We start from the raw sequence: 9919 nt of genomic DNA on the forward strand, positions 1-9919 counted from the left end.
CCCCCCCCAGCATCAATTTTTATTTTTAGTGAAATAAGCACGAAACAAGTCCCTGACATATATGTACACATATAAAATTATATTTTATGTAAAATGTAATGAAATGGGCCATATATTTTGAAGAAATGTGAGATAACAAAATAATAAAAAATGTCAGATGTGCCTATAGCTGAGCTACAGTTTAACAAGTTGAGTGCATCTGCCCTTAGGTGAGCAGTGGTTTAACAGGTATAAAATGAGTGCCCGTAGGTGAGCAGTGGTTTAACAGGTGTAAAATGAGTGCCTGTAGGTGAGCAGTGGTTTAACAGGTGTAAAATGAGTGCCCGTAGGTGAGCAGTGGTTTGACACGCTGAAACTGTGTGCCCATGGCTGAGTTGAGCGTAATATGCGTGCTGACAGCCAAATGATGCGTAAACCAGCATAACCCGTTTGCGCGGAGCTGCACGCCGCGCCAACAAGCTAACCGATGGGCAACGTTGAGCAAGCTGTAACAAAACTGCCTTTACACAGACACACCTCCTAGCCTGTGTAGACAGTCATAAAATATAAAAAGCAGTGGCCAGGTTCGAACCCAGGATACCATGCACCATAGTCAAGGTACTGAACCACTAAGCCATGACAGTTGCAGTTAGAAATGCAGTAATAGCATATATATAGGAATGAATAGAAAGAGGAGCATGACAAAGCAGGTTTTGTGAAGCTGATACAATTCCAAAATGGCCAATCACAGATAAGTGTGGGAAAAACGGCATATATAAGCCCCATAGGCGGAATACACAGCATAACCGATTGTAGAACCGACTTGCAGCCAGAATGTCAGGTGTAGGTGAGGGTAGTTGCTTTCGAGCACAGAGGTGGGTGTTGAGGAGTCCAAATATATGGTTTGGCTCCTTGTCCACAATCATGAGGCCCAACTCATGCAGGGCCAGGTCCTGTGGGGAGCATATAGGGCTGAGGCGTGGGACCGGTTGGCTCATGATCTCACCAGTGCCACAGGGATACCAAGGACTGGTGAGAAGGTCCGTCACCACCATGCGGACCTGAAGAGATGGAAGCAGGACCAACTGAACCATTGGATCCAGGAGGCCCGGCAAATGCCCAACACCCCACTACTGAGTAAGTTACATGTAATTATTTATGTAAGAAATTAACCTAGCTGATATTATGGAGATGTGTATTTCAATATTACTTTATTTATATTACAGCTGCAGGTGTCTGCTCTGCGAACTGTAGAGCCTATGGTGACAGACTGGCATGGTTGCGCCACCAGGCAGGTCAGTAATCCTCTCCCTGTTACTGTAAATAAATATATAAGTATGACAGTTAGCAAAAGAGTGCAGTGTAGTCACTAATTAATAAAATGTGCAAGTAACAGTGTAAGAGGGTTTGCAAGTATTGCTTGATTACAAAAGTGTGATGCAGTCTGTAATCCAAACAGAAAAATGAAACAAGTCTGAAATAAAGATGTCCCACCTGTAATATAATAGTACATAACCTGCAGCAGGCTGAAAAGTACAGCTGCAGAAGCTGAGTAAAACACATGTGTGAAATATATCCCTGTTGAAATACAGAAACATGACAGAAGTGAGACTGTTGGAAAGGATTGTTATAACTACAGGTAAAACATGTCAATAAAGCCTAGAATTAAGTACCATCCTGAATTGTAAAAATAAAACAAGTGAGAGAGTGTGATAAAGAGTTATGAATCCACCAATAAAGTAGTAATAACTCCTGAATAAAGTATACTGCAGTCAGTACAGAATGAAATGAATGTGACAAGCAGAACCAAACAGCAACATGTGTTGAAAATGTTACCGCAGCTGGAATGTGTATCCCAAAATCTGGATATGTTGCTCTCAGTCTGCAATATGCAGATAGTATGGTTGTCTGAAATACCAAACATCCACAGTTGTCTATAGCTATATAAAGCAAATGTAGCAGGATGATGTAGCTGAAAAAATGAAAATGTATATTGATGTAGCAGTAACATTCCTATCACCAACTTGAAGTAGTTATCACATAGGAAACTGTAGGCAGAACTGTAGTGTGTATATATCTGCAGCTATTAGAAATGTACAGCATATGTATTGGTATTTGAAGTTGTTAATTAAATTTTCTTCACCCAATCCTATAACCACATATAATCCATTCCACGTGAAATTGGTATGTGCAATCACAATTAACACCCCTGGACATTTGTCCTGTTGGTTCATACATATTTGCATGTACGTTGATGCATCTGCCCTGTTCATACATCCAAACCTGATGGCCTGTTGCCATCAATCAACCCTGCATGTTGTTGGACTGTGTATTGCTGTTCAAAATATGCATGTGTTATGCTTGCTGTTCAATGGTTTGAATAACTGGGTGTTTGGTTAATGGGAATACTAATGCATGCTGTTACAACTAATTGTGAATGGTATTGTACGTTACTAACCCAAACTGTCATGACATAATGCAAAACATAGGACGACAGGGAAGGCGGGTTCCAGCGGACTCACCTCTCCCTCCTCAGCTGGCGAGTGCACCTGATAGTAGTGCCCAGGCCGGACCCTCCTCCAATGGCCCTGTGCCACCTGCAGGTGGAAGCGCTGCAGGGGATGGGGCTTGTCCCCCCTCTGCAAGTGTGGCTGGAGGAGAACATCCACTCACCCTCCGTAGTGTCTGGACTGTGGTGCATAGGGAGATCCGGGAAGCTGTTCTTGGGCCCCTACGCCAGCTTGAGGCACAGGTGGCACAACTAACGGGTGTGCCTGCTGCCCAGCCTACACAGCCCCCAGCACAGCCCCATCCTGGGCCGTGAAGGCACAGTGGCAACTGCCCATGGGTGGGGATATCAGTTCCACTGTTGCCATCTGTGGGCTCATGGGCTCTAGATATCCAAACATCCATCCCCGTCAATTGTGTAACCCCCCCACATGTGTCATACACTGCCCCTGTATGCGTCTTGTTTGTCTTGTCTGTTAACCTACCCAACCTACCTCCCCAGCTATACCGACTTCCCGTACCTGACATACCACTCTCACCTGAAAAAAAAAAAAAAGGGCACTCTGTACCCACAAAAAAATTACGCCCCATACATAGCTGCCCATTTTGCACACATGTCTGCTGGACATGGAAACTGTCAATTACAATTGGCTGTACAACAAGTATTATTGTTGTCCTTACAACTCTCTCAAGGGTGGAAGGTTTCAAATGTCACACCAAATTACAAACATATGCACAGCTGTTGCTGATGAAGAAATGGGCAGCTATGGGCCTTACCTACATCCCTCATGCAAAACCCAAGCTTGTTTCCCTACTGTCTTACCCTCTTTGTGACCCCTTTTTCACCACTTTCCTGTCTCCCCATTTTCATTTCTTTCAAAGAAAAGAGCGCGGGTGTGCACAAGAGTAAGCACTTTTAAGCAGTTGTAAGCGGGTGTGCGCGGAACTGAACGCCAGTGCGCATGCATGAGCTCCGCGCAAACCAGCACTAACCTTATTATTACTGCTTAAAAGTGCCTTAGTCACTCTGAATGACAAGGCCTGTAGTCTGCTCAAAAGCAAAATAAAATCCCACTGTCAGTCCCGAACCCAGGACCTTGGAAACAGTAGTCTGCATGACTTACTACTTAGCCATGACTGTTATATAAGAACATTGTGCTACAATAACTATATCATGTAATAGTAGGAATGAATGTAAAGGGAATATAGGATGTGTAGTACACAAAGCATGTCATGTATATTTACTGTCAAATGTAGTGGATTTCTATAATAGTAGTGTGTGAACAGAAACAGCCATGCTAGTTGGTAGCTAGTAGGTAATAATGTCACTGTAGCACCTTGCAAGCCACACACATCCTCACAGCAGGATAATCACTGCCCATACCCCACAACCTCTTACAGGAACACATCCGGACTAAGTAATAAAAAATGTGGAGCAAAGGCCCAAAAACAGGGACACATTCCAAATAATGCTCCAACAAACTTAGACAATTGAGAGAGTAACAGGTTCTGCATTTTGTTGGATGTTTGGAAGGGTAGGAAGTCTGAAACTGAAATGTTTGTCACTATAGTGTGACTTGAGCCCAGAGTGATTTGCCAGAAAAATCTGTTTATGAGATATGGACCAAAATATGAGGCAAAAATGTGGACAACCTGCAAATATCTGTACACTTGAGAGGTCTGGCACTGCCATATTTGAATAGTTAAGAGCCTAGACATAGCAACAGTGACTGAGTTACAGGGATGCCCTACAGACTCCCTGTGAAATGTGCAAACAGTAGGCAGAAAGGTGTTACAACACATGCAATGGTAACTATGAAGTACTGAAAGTATGCACCACTTGCATGTCGGAAATAGTGTAGTAATACATTTGCTCATGCTAAGCCACAGTCACAACTGCAGAATACCAGGCAATTTAATGGGTGTACCCCACTGATATGTACCATTCCATGAGGCAGATAAAAGATGCACCTGAGAGTCTCTGGGGCCTGCTCAGCAGCATACTGAAATACCCTAATAGATGTCAAGGCCCACACCATGGCCAGACCACACTGCATGCAGTAACACCCTAGCAGATATAGCAAGCATTCCAAGGTGTGAATGTACATGGAAAATAGGAAAGCCACAGCAACACACTACAGTAAAGACACCTAGCAGGCATGCAAGTAGTGAATGTAAAGGGCAAATATTGAAGCCATAGCAACAAAGTGCAAGAGCCACTGCTATATACCAGTTACACCACATGTCCCACAGGAAAGCACACACACCCACATTAACAGTAGTAGTAGTCTTAGGTGTCAGTGTACATACACACTTAGTACAGGAAACTGGAGAAATGAATGGAGAAATGTTAATCTACAACACAGCCAGAAATATGAGAGATACTAACCTTTACACTCACAGAACAGTGTCCACAGCATACCAGCATGGTCCCTGCCCTTAAACTCTGAAAGGGCTGCGCCTATCTCACATACCTTTTTATAGCACTGTCTTGGAATCACAGTGAGAACTGCAATCAGTACACAAATGGCTGCATGCAATTAGCAAATACTGGCTAACAATTGGTGCAGAGGCCATCACATGGACATATGCAGATACCTACAAAAACATGCTGTACTCCCAGTCCACACATGCAATACTTTAATTGCACCCTGTGGAGGTAGGGAGAGACAGAGAGAAAGAGAGAAAAAAAATAAATAAATAAAACCATACACAAACAAAACCAGTCATCAAAACCCACTCGAAAGCTGACAACTGCCAACTGGAGCAGCAGGACACCAAACCAAATGGCAACGCAAGCAGCTGTGACAAACACAGGTAATGTAAAGTAATACTTTAAAAGTCTACATACTGTGAAGCCTCCATATGTGCCATTGGTCTGTATCCATATGTATATGAAGATGTGCATAGGGCAGGGGACATACAGCAACTATCAGTGAAGGCTGTACATACATATGTATGTGAGGGCATCTATGTGCACATATCAATGTAGGTTGAATGTAGGTTGTAGTGCAATGTACAAAGTAGGTTTCACAGTTATGTATGTTTAGCAGTATGTTAGTCTGTGTATACAGTTTTGTAAACAAACATGTTGATATACCTATCTATCATATGGATACATATGTATGTCAATATATGTATGTATGTATATATATATATATATATATATATATATATATATATTTTATTATTTATTTTTATTTTACATTTGTTGACCGGGCTAGTCTAGCTGGATATATTTCCATTTTCAGTAGAGGCCCGGGGAGAAAAGCTCCACACAGAAATACACATAAAAAGAAAAAACAAACCTTATAATTGAAAAAGCAATTACAATAATAACAAATGGCAATATAATGTCAAAATAAAAACTTAATTAAAGAAGATATATCAAAAGTATAACTTGTATGAGTAACTAAGATTCAGGTTAAAGGATGAGATGGCAGTAAGAAAGATATAGGGTGACAAGTTGTTGTACAGAGAGAGTTAGAGGTAAGCAAAAGGGTAAAATATCAGAGAAAGAGGGCAAAGATACTATAAGAGGGTAAAAAAGGAAGCCATCTAAGAGATGACAGTAAAACAAAAGAAGCAGAAAAGACTTGCTAGATGTGAGACAAAGAGAGGAAGAGAAAAATAAGAGTAAGGAAGAAAGTTATCAAAAGAAAAGAAAATGAGAGTTGGTCTTGTACACAAAAGAAAAGAAGAGATAGTGGCGGAAAAATGAGGAGGAGGATAGGCAGATATAGGTGGAAGATTAGTCAGGCTTTATACAGGAACAGAGCCAATGGCTTTTGAAGTAATTCTTAATTTTTTGTTTGAAGAGAGGTAGAGATGCGAGTAGAGTGATTTCACTGGGTAGTGAGTTCCAGCTCCTTCCAATTGTATTTGAGAAAAGGGAGTCACCGGCTGAGTTATTGGACTTTGTAGGGCAGGCCATAAGTTTCTTAGAAGATCTAAGAGAGTTGAGATTATTATAAGGGATTAAAAGTTGAGAAAGAATAGGAGTGTTATTGGGCTGGTATAGTAATTTGTGGGCAATATTGAGTTGGGGAATGAGCAACAGGTGTTGAAATTCCATCCATCCTAGTTGTTTCAGGTTCACACATTGATGTGTTCTATAAGGGTTACCAGTAGCAAATCTGGCAATGTTGTAATAGGATGTGGCAAGTTTGTTAAGGTTGGCTTTCTTAAGGTTGGTAAAGATAGGAGAAGCATAAAGGAGTGTAGATATAAGATGGGAGTGGGCAATTGTAGCTCTGGCAGAAGCAGTTAGGTAGGGTATAATTCTATATAAGGATCCAATTTTTCTATTTACTAATTTGATAGTGATGTTAATGTGTTGATCAAAAGAGATTATTATCAATTGTTATTCCTAAAAGTTTTGTTGTTGGTTCAGGAAATGACAGTAGCATTATTTGATGAGATGGTGAAATCAAGGGGTGGGGATCGTGACGTAGGGGTGAAAAGGAGAAGTTTAGTTTTTTTGGCGTTAAGAAGAAGGTGGCGTTTAGAAAACCATGTTTCAACTGTGTTGAAGATGCTTTGAGTAAGTGAATGAAGTGTTGTAGAAGAAGACGCTGAGCAAATTAGGGTGGAGTCATCAGCATATTGTATGACGGTTGCTTGAGGAATTGCTAGATGTAGGTCATTAATGAAAAGTGTGAAAAGAAGAGGTCCGAGAATAGAGCCCTGTGGGACACCAATAGTTACAGGTAAAAGAGAGGAAGTTTGGTTTCCCCAAAGAACTGCTTGTTGTCTATTGCTAAGATAAGATGTAAACCATTTAATGGCAAGGTTGTCAAAGGAAAGGGATGTGAGTATATTGATTAATATAGAGTGGTTAACCATGTCGAAAGCTTTAGAAAGATCGATAAATAGTGCAGAAGAGAGAAGGTTATTGTTGCGGTTCCTATTTATGGTGTCTGTGAAGGAAAGAAGAGCAGTGGTAGTACTATGATGGGGTCTAAAACCATGTTGACAGTTGGCTATTAAGTTATGTATTGAGAGATGATTTAGAAGTTGTTGGTGTATACATTTTTCCATAATTTTTGCTAATGGAGAAAGGAGTGCAATTGGTCTATAGTTAGAATAGTCGATAGAGTTGCCTCCTTTGTGTAAAGGATAATGTAGGACACTTTCCAGATGTCAGGATAGTACCCTCTTGGATTGTTCTGTTTATGAGAATGGAAATAGGATGCGATTGCTTTTGCAGCCTTTTGGAGAAAAAGAGAAAGGAGGTTATCAGCAGAGGGGGTACAAGGCTTGAGTTTGTGGATGAGTTTATAGATGAAAGAGGTAGAGATAGGTTGTAGTTTAAAGTTAGGGGATGAAACAGCTTGGATTTGTGAGGAGATTGAGTTATTGATGTTCATTTGCTTGGTTAGGAATGAATAGTTTCAGTAAAGAATAGGTTGAAAGTGTTAGCAGTTAGGAGAGGGGTGTCTGGGTCCGCATTAAGTGGGCTAGGTGTTCTAGCTGTACCTGGGGACAGGAGTTTATTTACTGAGGACCAGAAGGCCTTTGGATTGTTATGATGAGTCTGTTGAGGTTTGCAGTAATAGTTTTTTTTGTCTGCAATGATAGCCGTTTTAGTAAGGTTTCTAAGCTGGCGAAAGTGCAGCAGGTCCGGATTATTTCTGTGACATCTCCATTTAGACCAGATTTTATTTCTGGAGTGAATTAGATTTTTTATTTCTCTTGAGAGCCATGGGGCTATATTGGATTTCATTTTAATGGTACGCTCAGGAGCATGCCTATTAAGTATGGATAAGAAATTTGTGTTAAAGTAAGATACTGCATCTTCAAGAGGAAGAGTTTTTAAGGGATTCCAGTTACATTTGCTAAGTTCCATTTGAAATGAGTCTACGTCAAACTGTTTTGTGGAGCGTATTTTTCTAGTATTAGGGAGGTTAGTAAAGTCAGTCTTTTCTCTTTCTATATAAGTCAAGGAATGGTGGTCACTGATATCATCTGGCAGAGTTCCTACTTTGTAGGTGTGTTTGGTATTATTTATCAATATCCAGTCTAGAATACTTTCTTTATTATTAGGCTTATTGATTCTTGTGGTTGAGGTAATGGTTTGGGTAAAGCCTTGGAGGTTTATATGGGAGGTTGGATTCTTGGTATTTATGCAGTTCCAGTCTATATTAAAGTCACCTAGAATTATTGTTTCTTGGGGGAGAGTTGTAGATACCCAGCTAAGAAAGGCTTCTAAAATGGGTATGTTATTACCTGGGGGTAGGTATATACAGATAATGTTAAGGGATTTCTTGGTGTTCAAGTGAAGTTTGATTATGATGACTTCTACTTTGCTATCTGAGGTTGGGTCTATAGTAAGGGTGGAGATATTTAATTGATTGTTGTAAAGAATTGCTACTCCACCACCTTTACATTTAGTACGGTCATGTCTAACAATATTATAGCCTTGGGGTATAATTTCTGTGTCTTTAGTGTCAGGCTTAAGCCAGGTTTCAGAGAGGCAAATAATGTCAAAAAAATGGATATCAAGGAGAGCATGTAGGTGAGGTATTTTATTGTTTATGCTTTGAATGTTTAGATGTCCTATTAAGAGAGTATTGTTAAGTTTGGTTTTAGGAGTAAGAGGTGAAGGGTTGATAGGGCCAGGGTTAGGTGTATGTCCCCATCCTGTAAGGTGTGGTTCTTTGGTTTGGTTATCACGATGTTGTTAAAGTAGGATTTTAGTTTCATTTTTCTATCTGTAGAGAGGCCATGCTTAATGTGTATGAGTCTGTGGAATTTAGGTAGAATGTAGTTGGGGGTAGAGGTACTGTTGGAATATGACTTAAAAGACATATCCAAGCAAGGTAGAGTTTGTTTATGTGAGAAGGTAGTCTGGCCATAGAGAGGGGTTTCAAAGAATGTCAGAAGGTAGAGTGAGAATAGTGTATGTAAGAGTAATACAGAAAGTATGGACATAACTAGGAAGAAGGAAGCCATAATTAAAGAGGAGATAAAAGTAGATTAAATGAAAAGATTATGTTAGAGGAATATAGAAAAAGAAAGAGATTCTGTTTTGGCAAAGGTATAATGAGATAGAAAAGGTAGATGTGAAGAGAATGGTCAATAGAGGAATTATAAGTGAGAGAGGTAGGAAATAAGGAGGTTAGGCTAGCAATGGTAAAAGAATAAATGGTGAGGTAGGATGTAGTTAATAGAGTATTAGAGGTAAGGATAAGTAAAGGGTAGAGGTAAGAGGGGATTATACAGAGAATAGGGGTAATTAAAGGTGGAGAGGGAGGAGATTGGGGTGTGGTTTAGAAAGAGCGGAATGAGAGAGTGCTGTGTATAGGTTGAGGAAGATAGTGGGAGTGGTTAGAGGGTATAAGCATACCCCCTGGGGTGTGGGAATAGGGGGTAGGGAGGGGAGTGAGCCCAAGAGGGAACGGAGGGAAGAAACCACAGCAGAAAGGATTAG

Source organism: Protopterus annectens, chromosome 9.part0 (genome assembly GCF_019279795.1).
Source record: "Protopterus annectens isolate FY-2018-M chromosome 9.part0, PAN1.0, whole genome shotgun sequence".
NCBI classification, from domain to species: Eukaryota; Metazoa; Chordata; order Ceratodontiformes; family Protopteridae; genus Protopterus; species Protopterus annectens.